Here is a 15,598-nt window from a genome sequence, read left to right on the forward strand (position 1 = left end):
ACAGCTTTATTTCCCAAATAACTTGTGATCTCACTCAGTTAAATTTATGTTTCTGCTCCAATGTTGCATCACCTAAAATGCTCTTAACTGCTGAGCCATCTCTCCCGCCCCAGCTCTACTATATCTTAAACAAAGGATCAGCTGTGTGAAAATAAACAGAAGATTAAATGCCCGGTCTCAAAATGCCAGGTTTAAGACTGATGTGCTTTATCACATCTGAGATCCAGTTTTCTCCTGTGCAGAAGCAAGAATAAATGGAGTTAGAGTATTGCAAGAATTAAATATCCCATGTAGAAGTAACCATAGTAACTACGACAAGTCTGATATATATTAGAAAGTATTCTAGAAAATAGTATTTATCCATTCACCATAGTTTGTTAAAATCAGAAAATGTTACTGCAAAGTATAGCGCTTTGGCTTGCTAAGTATTTTGAGCTAATGAAGATTGAAAGGTCTCACAGGGGCCAGGTTTGGTAGTGTAGTCCTTTAATCCCAGCACTCAGGAGGCACAGGCAGGTGGGTCTCTGTGAGTTCGAGGCCAGCCTGGTCTACATAGTGAATCCAGGACTGCTAGGGCTGGGTAGAGAGACCCTGTCTCAAAGAAAGAAGGGAAGAAGGAAGGAAGGAGGGAAAGAAAATCAAGTCAAGCATCTCTCTCTGTGCTCCTCCTGCCCTTGTCTCCCTTTTTGGGTCTTTATCATCAGAATACCCCATGTCGCATAAAACTTTGACTATGTACATAGGTTATTCATTTCTCCTGTTAAGCTCTCTTTTGTTATAGGGGACTCTGTTGTGACCCTTAGGACGGCTGAGGGAAGATATCACCTCTTTTTGCCCCTGTGCTATCCTTGCTAGCTATCAATGTCTTTCATAGCTCAGGGTGTAGGGAAGCAGAAACTCGTTATGATCAGTTCCCATGACTGTGTATTATCTTCTGAATGGATTGTTAGTCATGGCAATAAATGAATCTTGAAGTCAGTGCTCTTTGAGCCTCACCTGCCATTTCCTGTCAGTCATGCTTGTTTCTCTATTTGCATTAAGCCTCCACTATTAGGGCGTTGGTGTGGCGCTCGCTGACTGTCATCCCACTGTCTCCCACAGCACTCTACAGCATGTGGTCTGCGATGCATGCCTAACAAAGGCCTTTTGAACCGAATTTCAGCAGCATCTAGGGGAGGTAATGGATATGTTCTTGCAGGGAATTAGGCATCAATCTAATGATTAAGCTATGGCCATGCTTGCTGCTTCTTCTGGAAAGCCCTGTGGTCTTGGTGAGGCCAACTGGGCTAAACAGGTGCAAGGACTTTAGCTTTTAATTAATGGCATGGAGGGATTGGCTCTTTTGGAGAACTCAGAGGAGAATGTACCCTGATATTCCTGTCAGGTTATGGCTCTGCATCTCTAACCTTTTCAATTTTCAATAAGAAGAAAGGGGAACTATTATATAAAGAAACCTCAAATCAGTCAGCTTCCTGGCAGTGGTTGCCATTCTGTAACTTTAGGGCTTGTATATTGGGCTCCTGAAGCCTTGTATTCCCTTATAGCCCCTTTCTTGGAGTTTGGAGTAGTCAGGCATGGCATCTTGGCCAGAACACTGATGTTCAGGCCAGAGGACTATGGCTAAATGTCTGTGTCTCTAAACCTGTTTTGTCTCAGAGTCATTTCTTTTCTCGTCAGATATTTTCTATCTTCTTGGGGGGGGGTGCATATTCTAGACATTGAAGAGAAAGTAGTGATTAAGGCAGAGGTCCTGTCTTCAAGGAGCTTGCATTTCAGTAGAAGGGTTCAGGTGAGAAGCAAAACAAGCTATTTCCAAGTAGTGAATTGGTGATAGTGGGCAGGTGGCCTGTCTGCTGCACAGTGGATTGTCAGGGGAAGCCTAAAAGGATTTGAATTGTGACTTAGATCATGTGGGAGTCCTCTGGTCATGGGGAGAACTAAGGAAAATACTCCAACAGAAAGGAAAGCTAGAAAGAAAAGAAGTTTGGCCATGCTGCCCTGTGTATGTGTATAAGTGGACAAGGAGAGTGAGTGCAGAGGAGAAAAGTAATTTGATTCCTTCACCCATTTAAGGCTTATGTTGACACCCCTACATCTAAAGACAGATTGACAAAGTTAACCAAAGTTTTAGGCTCAGACCCAAGGAAAGCTCTACTCTTATGGCTAGCTTTGATCAAGTATAGGCACTTGCATAGAATTATGGTTGGATAAAAAGAGGGTATAACCTACTGTGAAGGGAACTTACAAAGGCCAGTTTATTGAGAGTCTTCATGCTCTGTTTTGTTTTGTTTTGTTTTGTTTTGTTTTGTTTTGTTTTCTTTCCTTCCTTCCAGGTAGAGAGGAAGATAGTTGTCACATCAGTATCTTCAAGAGGGAAGGTCAGGGAGGCTCTCTTACTTTTCTGGTTTACTTAATTCTTTAGGTTTAAAATGCTCAGTATGCCAGTGTGCCGTACCTTTAAACCAGCATTTTTTTCCATCCCATCATACTTCTAGTACCTAGGACATGTTCTTTCATTTAGGATGGTGTTCAGTGGCCAATGTGAACAACTACTTAATACAAAAGCTGGGATGAATCTGAAAGAGGGAGGGGGAAGAGACAGACACGAAAGAGCCATGTCTTGCATGTAGTCTAAATTGTTCTCAATTTCAGATCCTCCTGCCTCTGCCACCTAAGTGTCGGAACTACAGGTGTGTGTTCCCATACCTGGCTTTATACCATATTTAAGATGTCCTTATGGCTATTTGATTTTAGTTTAGTTTTATCTTTTCACATTTTTCTTTCCTTTTTTTTTTTGAGAGAACAAGAGAAATAACATGACGTTGGTTGGGAAGGTGAGGAAGAGCTCGGAGAAATTGTGGAAGGGAAAGAATATGGTCAAATAAAAGAAAATAAAATCTTGAAAAAAAAAACATTTTCAAGGTTGTCTTTATATAAATTCTTCAAAACAATAAACCCAATCACCAAAGTCATCAACTTTCCATTACTTGTTAAGGACCTTACTACCACCGTTTTACTCCGAATCAACTAGAATGCCTCTTTACTTTATTTGAGAAGACTTCCCATCCTTCCCAGATTTCAGGCCACCCTGCCCCGAGGACCCTTCGTCTCTGGGCTTTGTGCTGTGAATGTCACAGTTTAAGGAAGCCTTCTAAGACCTGGCCTGTCCCACAGCCTGGCGCAGAAGTTCCTGCCTACAGTTTTTGCTGGCTTTCTCTTTCAGAGTTTTTTTTGTTCCTGCCACAAGGCAAAAACAGGAAAGAGATGTGTGTGAAAGAATGCTCTCTCTTTTCCTTTTGTGGTGATTGTGTATCTTATGAGAAGGCCTCAAAGGTTCCCGGAGCTGTCTGCCTTTTCATGTAAATGGAGCCCTTAAGCCTATTTAGAAGTGTGTAAAAAGCCTGTGGGAGTTGAGGTGAAAGATACAGGGCCGTAGCATCAGCATCTCATTTAGTTTATTCAAGTTCAACTGGGCCCTCTTTCTTCTACATAATTAAAGCTACTTGGGGACTGTATTTGACACTTGTCCGTAGTAAATGGCGTGCTATGCATATTACTGTATACACATATTACTGTGCAGCATGATAACTACAGAACCAAGTACCTTGTACCGGGAGGCTTAAGGGATTTGCCAGGGTAATTTTGACAAGGTTCTTTTTGCTTTCTGGTGCCAACTTTAGAATGCAACTCCCAAGTAAAGTGTGACCCTCTGCCTTAAATGCGTGCTTGTTCACCAGGGCAGAAATGAACAGATCTGGGCTTCATATTCACACCCTAGACCTAAAACAGTAGCCAAGTGTGGCGTGGCAAAAGACTTTATAAAAAGAGAAGAGGCAAGGTAGAAGGAATTCTGGTAAAGAGCTATCTGGGAATAGAGACCAGAGATCTGATACTCTTGAGTTAGGTTGCCCAAAAGGTCTGGCAGGTCATGAGTGTACTTTTTCCTTTGATGAATGAACAGCTCAAGGTGGTGTGATCATGGGCCTGCTGTTGTGTGTAAGTGGAGGTAAGCCTTTAAAGATGCATATCAAGCTCCTTCCCTCCAGACAGTTTCACCTTCTAGGAGGACTTGTTTGTGCATTTTTCATGTGAACTTTACGCTTTCTCTCTCTCTCTCTCTCTCTCTCTCTCTCTCTCTCTGTGTGTGTGTGTGTGTGTGTGTGTGTGTGTGCATCACCTGAGTTTGCAGTTCTGTAGGCAGACGCAAAACAGCAGGGCCAGAAAGAAGTGGCCCAGTGTAAGAATCTGAGGATTAGATTCTACCTTCTGCTGTCCCGTGGCTAGGGTGATACGGAAAGAAGTGGGGTACCATATCTCCATTTCAGTGCAATTGAAATTTTCATCCATGGACCCTTGCTTTGGGGTTTTCAGCTTCTCGACTCACCCCCACCCCCTCCCCATCTCCTCACAAGTCCTTTAGGTGGCAAGAAGAATTTGAGGTCACTTCCTCCTGAGTTGGAATCCTTCCCATAATTCTTAGTGGTGCTAGAGTTAAAGATATGCTGCTCAAAAACTATGGTACCCTGATATTTGCAGAACCCCGCTGAAGTAGGAAGATCACTCCCTTCTTTCAGCCCTTCCCTCTGAAGCAGCCATAAGACCCTCACTAGGCAGCTACCTCCCCTACACCCACAGAATAAAGGAACATCTATGATTCTGAAGATCTTGGGACACAGAAGAGGCCCTGTTAAGCCCTCTCCCTACCCCATTTACTTCTGTTAATCTGTTGTCCAATCATAGTTCTCCAAATGGCCACCTCTTTGTTAAATCTAAGCATAAAAATATAGCTAATATCCTGAATCCTCATTTTTGAAGGGTTTCATGCACATAAAACTTGTACTCAAGGCACTGTAGAGATGATTCAGTAGTTAAAAGCACTTCGTGCTCTTCTTGCAAAGGGTTTGCATTCAGTCCTCAGCAACCACTCAGCAGCTCTCAGCTAGCCTCTTCAGATACCAGGCATGCACATAGCACATATACATGCACGCAGGCAAAATACCTGTAGACATTTAAAAAAAAACAACTTATAATCAATAAATACATTCTTGCTTTTCTCTTGTTAATCTGTTGCTATTAACTTAATTTAATTAAAATTAAATTAATTTTAATTAAAAATTAAATCTTCCCCTCCTATGTAGTTTTCAAGCAAGACTCTGAGCCTCAGTTTCCTCATTTGCAGCACCTCCCTCCCTGGTATGTCCCTCCCTGGCACACTATGGAGTAAAGAGAGAGGGAATGCCTGTAAGGACTTTCTTGGGATCTATAGATTGCCTATAAAGAAACTGCCCTGGAGAGAGAGTTTGAACACAGATAATCCCGATGCAGCATGCATCCTAACACAGCATATAAATCACAGAAACCCAAATCCAGCTAGTGTGATGGGAGCCAGGAAAGACCTAAGGAAGAAAAAAGAAACAAAGGTGCAAGTCAGCAAGTAGAAGCCATGTGGCAAGCGAGGACACACAGGACAATCCTGATGGCGGGAATTTACTTTCAACAATTCCAGTATGGTTTTTCTAACTTAAATGTTAATTTAATAAGAGTGCATATTTCTAAATTTATACTTTTAGATTTATATAGTTATGTTAGCTCAATGTGCAATAAAGATTAGCATATTTCATGGTGCCTTCCCATTTCCTGACACCAGTTCTTATTTGAACACACAGAGTTACACTTTGATGTAAACAAAACAAATAAACAAACAAAATCAACAGTCAAGTCAGCAGTCCCTGGGAGGAGGAACGCTGTAAGGCCAGTGTTCGTTAGTAGTGGGCCTAGCCCTTCCCCCTTATGTGACATTTTCTTGTGGAAAACATCTGGTTTGAATAAGCACCATTGTCAGCCTTGATCACCAGAAACCAGAATGCAAGAATCGCAAACAACGTATACTCAGTGCAGAAAACAAAAAACAAAACGCAGAGAAAGTCAGCAGCGCAGTGAGTTTACAGATAAGCTTCACCTATGCATCGCTTAGCTTTCAATGGCCTTACTTCTCGGTTTTATAAAAAGCCAAGGACCTCAAAACACAGAAGTATGTGATTGTCCTACCCGGTCAGACCCTTGAGATGGCTCAGCAAACAAACACCCCTGCTCTCTCTCAAGGACTCATTGAAAGCAGTGGATAGAGCCCTGAGGAACTTTATGCTTAAAACAAGTTCTTATTCAGGACTACATCTCCTGTATGAGTAGACAGTTTTGACTAGCTACCCTGTGCTAATAATCAGGGGTAAGGGTGCCATATTGGCCATCAGGCCTGGCTATTTGGGACAACCTTAAAGGAAGTATAAATGGCTCAGTGTTCCTAACCTTTTAAGGGTTTTGTGCTTAGAGTGACTGAGAGACAAGGATAGAATCCGACTCCTGACTCTCAGAGGCTTATAGGCTTGATAGCAGTTTAGCGGACTGGAAACGAAGAGGAGGTTTGATGGGTAGGGTAGTGTTTGGGTGGGCAGGGATTTGTAGATCTCAGACAAGACAGGACAAGATACTTCAGGATACCTGAGGCTCCGTTGGTACCCAGGAAGGCCAGAGCTGTAGGAGGCATCCTAGGGTATTTCTGTGTGTTAGAGGTAAAGAAAGTGTATACAAGCTAGGACTTCTTGAGTCTAGAGATATTTATTAGGTTGAGCATGTTGAAGTAGGGATTGTTTCAGAGAAATGACAAGAGTCGGAAAGTACTGAATGATATATCAGACATGTTTAGGATCTAAGGAAAGTCAGTGGAAGGACAGTAAGAAATGAGTGTTAGTGCTATGTGCAGTCAGCCTCCTTTGCCATTTCTCATCTGCCTGCCTAGATATAATGTATTCCAAACTTAGGGGATAGGTCTGGAGGTGAGGGAAATAGAAAAGCATGGCCTATGGACCCTGAAAACCTTCAGCTCTTGGGATTCTATCTCTAAATAGCATATAAAACTCATCACAAAATTTTATGTGAAAAAGAAAAGATAATCAAGAGCAAGAAGATTAGGTAGAGTATTGGCAGGTGACCAGACACCTTAGCATGCCTATGATGATGGTGGATTTCAGCTTCCTCTCCAGTGCCCAGTTCACCTTACTGATGTCTGTAGTAAATATGTTTTTTTTTTTAAAGAATCATAGGGTTTTTTTTTCTTTTTTATTTATACAGTATTCTGCCTGCATATTTGCCAGAAGGTCAGAAGAGGGCCAGATCTCATTGTAGATGGTTGTGAGCCACCATGTGATTGCTGGGAATTGAACTCAGGATCTTTGGAAGAGCAGCCAGTGCTCTTAACCTCTGAGCCGTCTCTCCAGTGCCGTAAATATGTTTTTATGAACCTTTGATAACAGTTATCAGTAGCCAAAACAGAATTCTTAAACTGGGTGTAGATGTAGGGTTATAAAGGGCAGTTATCATATGTTTGGGAAAATGAGTTTATCACTCATTTACAGATATCACTCATTTCCTGATATCACATACAGATATCATAGGTATATCATAGGTATTTAGGTACCCTAGTGTGTCTTCACCTATGATGTCTACTGTACTGTTCTATACCAATGGCAATGAATGATACATAGTTCATGTGATACATAGTTCATGTTTTAAAAATGCTCCCAGATCAACAGAATGAATGCATGTGAAAATGACTATACTAAGTAAGAGAATAAATGTTATTCTGTTTGTACAATCAAGCAGCACAGAAAAAGAAAACAATTCACTCCAGAAAATCAAGGAAGAACTCAGAGAGGGGATAGTATATGGATCATATTTAGAGAAACGAACATCACCATGCTCAGGAAAAAAAAAGGTATTAGAAACACAGAAGTGTAGGAAAACATGACTTTGAACTGAATTAAGCACTTGTTTATAAATAGACAGTCCCATCATATGTTTTTCTGTCTCATATATTTCATGAGGAAGTTCTTATGTGGCAAAGTAATCAGTGTTTGGAAAAAGATTTTAGGTTCCTTGTTCAGGTACCAGAAAATAACAGGGAGAAAAGATGGTATTCTTGCTCGTTACAAGGCTCATGGCTGACACCCTTGTCAGAGAGGAGGATCAACAAGAGAAGAGCATAACAAATATATTTAACCAAAGGTTTATGTGACAGGGGAGTCTTCAGACACACAAGCCCAAGGGCCCATGAGAACTATTTTTATGGGCTGTTAGGCAGAATATGATGAGAGGGCAAAGAGCAGTGCTAACTTGGGGGAACCTTGCAAAGCCAATTTGTTCCACTTCTGTTTAGCCTCCAAGATATGGATGGAACTTCTTTAGAATGGACACCTATGACCTGCTTCTTGAGGAGGTAGGTCAGAGAATTTTTTTAAATAGCTTATGTCAGAGGAGACAGTCAGAATAAGGCTACAACATATTCTTTCTTTCGGGGGGAAATGTATTTATATTTTAGTTTATTTACCTTAAAATACTCATTATGACAAGGTGCCATGTTTCATGGACTCATGTCTGAACCCCAACATTTCCTTTTTTAAAAATTTGTCTTTAATGTATAGATTTACTTTACATCCTGATCAACTTTTCCTTAGAAAGGAAATTGATTTTTTTGATCTAAGTGAAGCTAATACAGGAATATGTTATAAATGAATAAAGGTCAGAGGATATGACCAAATGCATTCTACCATGTAAGAGCCAAATAACTTCTGAAAAGTTAGGCATTCTGGTGACTCTGGTATCTCTGTGCCATAGGGTTGATAAAGTACCATCCCATAATGTTGTTCCTCTGGGGCAGAAATAAGTGTGAGAGTATTTTGTAAAGTGCTTTGAAGAAACACATACCCAGAAAGACACACATGGTATATTCTCACTTATAAGCAGATTTTAGTCATATAGTACAGGATAGACACAGCACAGTGCACAGACTCCAAGAAGAGAAGTCCGATGGGCATCTTAGGCTTCATGTGGGCCCACCAGTTAGGGGAGTGGAGGATAGCTCTGATACGGACTGTATTGCCTGCTTTTTGATCACTTCCCCCAGGCCACAGGGGAGGCAAACTCAGTCCTGAATAGATGAGCTGGGGTGTCTGGGTAGGGGGCCTCCCTTATTCTGAAGAATAGGGGAGAGGAAATGCAGTAGGGAGGGTGGGACTGGGAGGAGACGAGGGAAGGGCCTATGACCGAGATGTAAATTGGATTAATTAATTTTTAAAAATAAGACAATTATTGTGCCCATCTTAACACCTTAGTTGGAAATCAAAGCAAAAAAAATGCTTTGAAGATCTTTTTGTACAGCTACCACAGGGACATAGAACCCCTCCATCTTCTCAGGAAAGAATAAATATGAAAGGAGAAGAATATTGTGCTTTCAGGAAAGATGTTTCCTTTGGGGAGCAAGTTTTACCCTTTTGATTGTGGATTCTGGAGGTGAACAATCCAGCTGATTCTGATCCCCAAAGTACCTGTAACAATAAGAACAGTAAGACAACCACAAATATTAGAGACATTCCTAATATACAGCTTAGGCAACTTGTGTAAGACAAAACCATCTAGTATTGCATGGGGGGAATTCTCCTATACAAGTCTAGGAATGTAATTTAATGTTGCTATATTTAATGGCAAAGGAGTGACAAAGAGGACATGATAACCACTGGGAAACTCAAATGAAAGAGTCTCTTATACCAAGGTGGCAGAAGGAGAAGGAGGATGAGTGATTCCTCTTATTTATGAGAGGAAAACTTGAATGCCAGATTAATGCCAAAGTTTCTAAAATTCAGCTTACATCTAATAAAGTGCATAGTTTAATGAGTTTTGGCAAGTATGCGCACCTAACAGTTTCTGTCACCCAGGAAGTTCCTTTGTATGACTTTGTAGTCAGTTGTTTCCTTCCTTGGCCTCAGGCAAACATGGATTTGGTTTTTTTTGTTTTGGTTTGTTTTGGTTTGGTTTTTGGTAATATAGTTTTGCTGAGGTTTAATTTTAATTTATATTCTGCTCGTTGATCAAATTTATGGTAGTTGAACATTCTCAAAATTTGGGATTCAAGCGGGGCAGTGGTAGCACACGCCTTAAATCCCAGCACTCGGGAGGCAGAGGCAGGCAGATTCTGTGAGTTTGAGGCCAGCCTGGTCTACAGAGTGAGTTCCAGGACAGCTAGAGCTATTTACAGAGAAACCCTGTCTTGAAAGATGAAAAAATATATATATAAGTAAATAAATAATGGGATTCAGATCTTCTAGCTGATAGCACAATTCCATAAATTTCTGAGGCTCAGGGTTTTCACAGGTAAGTGGAGATGATCTCTATTTTTCTATCTTATAAATCCATTGTGAAGAATCCAGAGAAGTCATGGATGAGAAATAGATATGTATAGTACAATTGACTATTTGGAAAATATTAATTTCACTTAGAATAATAGTACTTCCAGACATTAGCTCTATAGAGGGATTATGCCAGGACTCTCATGGTACCCATGAAAAAAGATGCTCAAATATGGAAAGAAAATTATATTGTGAAATCTCTGGCCTAGGGTCCAGGATTTAGTGTCTGCCTCTAGCTGACAATAGAGGTGAACAGTTCTCTTGGCTGATATATCTCAGTTGACATTAGATTACTTATTTTACTTTGAATATAAATATAATGTAAAGTAATCCTCAGTGGCTGCTGGTTTTGTAATGTTGTCCTAATTAAATGATTTGTGTCATGCTCAAGTTCCCACTGAACAACTCTGAGCCTGTAGTTTTGCACTTTCCATTTTCCTTGGGTAAATTTGAATTTTTCGGTTAATATGTGTCTCTATAGTATGTCAGCTGCTGTGATAAGTCTCTGTGGTTAGAACAGGTAACTTACCTGTCATTTTTATTGGAAATCGAGCAGAGGGACTAAAAGCTTCTGGTAGAGTTCTATTAATTTTCCTTGAACAAAAGAAAAGAATTGCATTTCCTGCTGGTCAGAGAATCCAGGTCACTTATATCTTCTTTGTCTGGGAGGTATTCTTTCTGACATTCTGTAGGAAAACCTAGTATGTTCAGATCTCACTTTTTAAATCTGAGGTATTAGAATCTGTGTGCGTGCGCACACACACACAAGCATGCACGTCATTGCTGCCATTTGCCTCTGTGTACCCATATATATCATTGTGTGGACTGTGCATTTTCAGAAAAGACAACTGGTCACCAGCGCGTCACTCTCACTTCCTCCTGTGTACATTTTGTAGCTTCCCCATAGGGAAATGAAACTGGCGGTGGTTGGAAGAGATTGACTGTGTTGAAGTGGATTTTGCCTAGTTGCTGTTTGTAGATGGCCTTTGTCGTAGGGTAATAGTGGGCGCTGCAGAATTCCAGCAGGCACCGGAAAACATCTCATCCCTATCAGGATCATAAAGCCCTGGCTTTGTGCATTTGTTCACTTAAGATGGTGATGAACCAAGAATCAGGAGATCCTGGTTGGGCTGTCTCTGAACAGCTACACACACACACACACACACACACACACACACACACACACACGTAGCTTTGTGTCGCTGTTGATATTGTCTTTCCCGTGGCTTATCTTCTGTGTAGAACTTTCAAATCCTCAAAGGCACATTGCATCTTTTACTTCTGCAATAGTCACTTTTTCGTCTTTGTTTTGTAGAGATGTAGTAAGTACTTGCTCATTGAAAGAGTTGGACCCTACCCTGCCTGGGATGGGCTGGATTCTAGTTAGGCTTTTCCAGATGGAAGTATTCTGTCTGTGCTGGCCATACCTGTAGGATTCATCTGGAGCAGGTGCAGTTTGATCAAGCACTTTCTCCTCCGTGGTGTGAGCTGGGGAACAGCCTGAGTGCCGAGACCTTTTGTGGGTCATTCACTACTAGGCTGCTCTGACTTCAGTGTCCTGCTCTCTGTGTTTCTCTCAACTCTTAGGAGCCTGAAGAAGAAACCTATTAAATTTTCCTCTTATTCTCCCAAGGGTTAAGCAGGTTACATAGAACACAAAAACTTTACCTTCATGGGAGGGACTAAATGTTGGAACTATACATTTTCAGATCAAACATATTTTAAAACATAAATCAGATAATGTCAGTCTCCTCTTTCAAACTCGTTTATGGTTTCTTACCATCCTAAGACCAAACTCTAAGTCATTATTGTGGGGACCAAGATACCAACTCAGCCTCACCCATTTCCTTGACCCTGATCCTTAATCTTTAACCTGCTGTCACACTAGTCTTTGGGTACCCAGGTGATCCCAAGCGCTTATTTCTCCTCGGACTCTTATGCTCATCTCTTTTATCTGGGACTCTGACCTGAACTCTGGACAAACTCAGGAATGCCCCTCAGATCTCAGCCTCTTCTTGGCAAGAGCCACCCATCATTTTCCACACCCAGTATTTTGTTTTCTCATATCCATCATCCTCTCTGAAATTCTCCTGCTCACCTCCTGGTTTTCTTATGTGTTATTAAACCCCGATTGGGGGACTCACTCCACAAGGACAGACAATTCTTTGACGTGTTTCTCTATTGTTGCCTCAGAACATGGAAGGCTGTCTGATCCCCTCTGGGTGCAGACTTCTTGAGGGATTGGAACGGGAGGTGTTTACCTTGCCCTCCTGCTCAGTCTAGAACTGTAGTGCATGCCTTGGATCAAGGTCCTTGTTTCATTTGTAATGTTAATCTGAAGCTTCTGGCCCTGCACAGCTGCAGATTAGAAACAGCTATCACATCATTCACCTTTCTCTAGGGCTTGACAGGTAAGCCAAAAATAGAAATATATCAAATGACCAAGTAATACTGTGTTAACATCCTTCCAATTACTTTTCACTCTATACTTCAATCACCAACTGGACGTTACTGCTTCGTCAGGGCCGTTACTTTGTGGTGTGCTAGCATAAGACAGGCCCTAAGGACGTATCATTGATTCCTTTATCCAGAAGGGAAAGATGGCTGAACTGGGAGCCATTAGTGGAGGAAGCTAGGGCACCAAAACTCAGGGTCAGGTCCTAATTCTTCCTTATTAGAATGTCTGGAACAGAAGGCTGAGTCCTCAAGATCTTTCCCGTAGCACCATTCTTCTCCTGTGTGGATGAAGAGTATTCCTGCCATCTCCCACATACTTGGTGGAATTTCCCGATTACCCTCACAGTACTGATGCCCCTCACAGTGCATTGGGCTTTGTGTATCTATGGAGGGTGTGACAGGCTGTGTTCTTTTTGGTCACGGGTTCAGGCAGTCCTTGGCTGCACTGAAGTATAGTTTCATGGGGTCACTTTCTAGTGTTCACATCTGCTCTGAGAGTTTGATGAGGACATCACACACAGTGTTTGGGGAAGGCTGCTAATGCCAAAAGATAATTCTTGGCAGGTCTTCTTTTCTTCCTTGCTTTCACGAACACCAACCTTACCCTTTCTGTCTGTCATGCCAGATGAGCTGCGTGTATAATTCTTCCCTTGCAGTGGAAAGTTTTGGTAAGTTAGGGGACAAGCCAACAACCTTAGCCTTTATACTTCTGTGCTTCCCTGGTTTCCACATAAGATATCTTGGGCTTAGAGGAGAACTCTGGAAAGATTTTGGATACCTATATGCTGCCCTCAACTTCTCTAGACTGTTTTCCTTTTTCTCCTTTCTTATAAAGCCTTTATAAAACTGACTATTCTCATACTGTGCTAAACCCACTTACCTCTATTTGTTCCCCATGGCCGTTACACCTTTCCAACACACTCTATCACTTTCCTTTTGTTGTTCTTATTGGTACCCCCACTGATTGACAATGGACTCCTCCTGGGATGGATTTGCTTCTTTATGCCACTGTGTCTTAAGTGCCTGGGTCAGCGCTTGGTGCATAAGGGCTCTTGAGAGGAGTTGGATAGATGAACCTCAGGGAAAGAGGTCATGTAGGGTAGTGATGGAGAGCTTGTGCTTTGGGATATAACCACCCTAGATTTGATCCCAGTGTTCCACTTACTGGCTGTGTGTCTTTAGAGAGTGATTTAACCTCTCTGAGAGTCCCTTTCCTTATCCACAAAGCAAACATGTGTTGTGGAGATCAGAAACGATAGAGGCAATTTAACAGTGGTGAAGAGAGAGGTCTTCATATTTCAGTAGGTCTGGATTCGGTACTGAGCTCAAGTTCTGACTCTATGGTTGTCTTATGTTTGTAGACTTTTAAGCTTACTTTTCTTTACCTGTCAAATGGATATGAGACTTGGTTGGAGTATCAGTCTCAGAAAAGACCCCTGTGCCCAGTTTTTTTGGTTCTATTGCTCTCCTTGTGGAACTCCTGTCCCATCTTCTATCTCTCCCTTCTTTCATAAGATTCCCTGCACTCTACACAAAGTTTGCCTATGAGTCTTAGCATCTGCTTTGCCATTACTTAATAAGGAAATGACAGAAGCATTCTGGCCATTGAGATGGTGCCTGAGGTAGTGTAGGGAGGACCGAGGACCCTGAGGTGAGGGAAGTGCCAGTGAAGGAGGCTGCTTGTTAGTCAGGAAGTCTGACAAGGCTCTACCTGCTGATCAAGCTTTGACTGAGAGCTTCCTCCTCACTTCATCCTAATATGCACACTAAATTTAATTGTAGTTTTCATCAAAGTAAAATATGTGTATTGTTTCACAGACTTAGTGAGAGTCTAATTCTTAACTGAAAACAACAGTTCCCTCTCCAACTCTCCCCCTCCTTCTTGCTTCTTCCTCTCTGGAAGCTGCCACAGTTGACACCTCTGTTACTGACTCCATTGGTGTGTGTCTCATTTCTAACAGCCACACTTGACCTGGTCTTTATTTTTCTATTTTAAACGTTATCACATGCCTTCTATTGAAGATGGACACTGAGTTCTTACGCCTTTCTCTCTTTCAACATCACTTTTAATATACCTTTTTGTTGTTGTTAGAGTGTTCTTCCATTTGGAATTACCTTCCACATAACTAAAGCTCTCCTTGCAAGGTCCGGGTCCAATGATACTTTCCCTGAGTCTCCAGGTACTCATCTCTTTTCCAGCCTTTGTGCTCTCCTACATCTTTATATACCTCTCTTATGACATTCACAGAAAATACCTGCTTGTTTCATTTCTAAGCATACTTAGTATTTAGTAAATATAAGTTTTAATTTTAATAATGAAATAAATTACTTAAGTAATTTTGTTTTCATCTGATATTTATTTTATATTACAGCTGCGCTTCAGGCATGTTTAGAGAGGGTCTGGCATCAAATATAGAGTCAAATATTAAATTTCACAAAAGGGCAGAAAAGGACATACAAGAGCACTAATATGGATCTCGAGTCAGAAGTGCTGGCTTCTCCGCACATGCCCACCACTTCAGAATTGCTGCTCTAGAGGGGCCTCGGTCACACAAAGCCCTTCAACCAGAGTCACCTATAAAACTTACTTAAGATGGAGTTCAGCGGCAAAAGGGAAGGACTGCAGGTTTCTGGGTAATGGTGGATGGCTCATGGCTGAGATCAAGGGCTCTCCAAGCCAACTTTGCAGGGGAAGGAGATCTGCAAAGGAGCCATTTTAGATGCTCTGGGAAGAATGGGTGATGATATCTGTGGATGCTCAGGGCAGAGACAACATGATGAGCTTGGGGAGGCTTAACCACAAACTTTACTCTTAAACTTCATTGCAAGCTCATTCTGAGTCTTCCCTGTCTTAGCTAGAGCTTTCTCTCACCTCTTACCTCTACTGCCCTCTTTTGGGAACT

General features: G+C 41.6%; 1 protein-coding gene across 2 annotated transcripts in view; it reads left to right on the forward strand.

Moving 5' to 3' along the window:
• Rad51b (RAD51 paralog B) overlaps nt 1–15,598 on the forward strand; it is a 523,994-nt gene that overhangs the window by 328,287 nt on the left and 180,109 nt on the right. The window lies entirely within an intron of this gene.

Source organism: Meriones unguiculatus, chromosome 7 (assembly GCF_030254825.1).
Source record: "Meriones unguiculatus strain TT.TT164.6M chromosome 7, Bangor_MerUng_6.1, whole genome shotgun sequence".
Lineage (NCBI taxonomy): Eukaryota > Metazoa > Chordata > Mammalia > Rodentia > Muridae > Meriones > Meriones unguiculatus.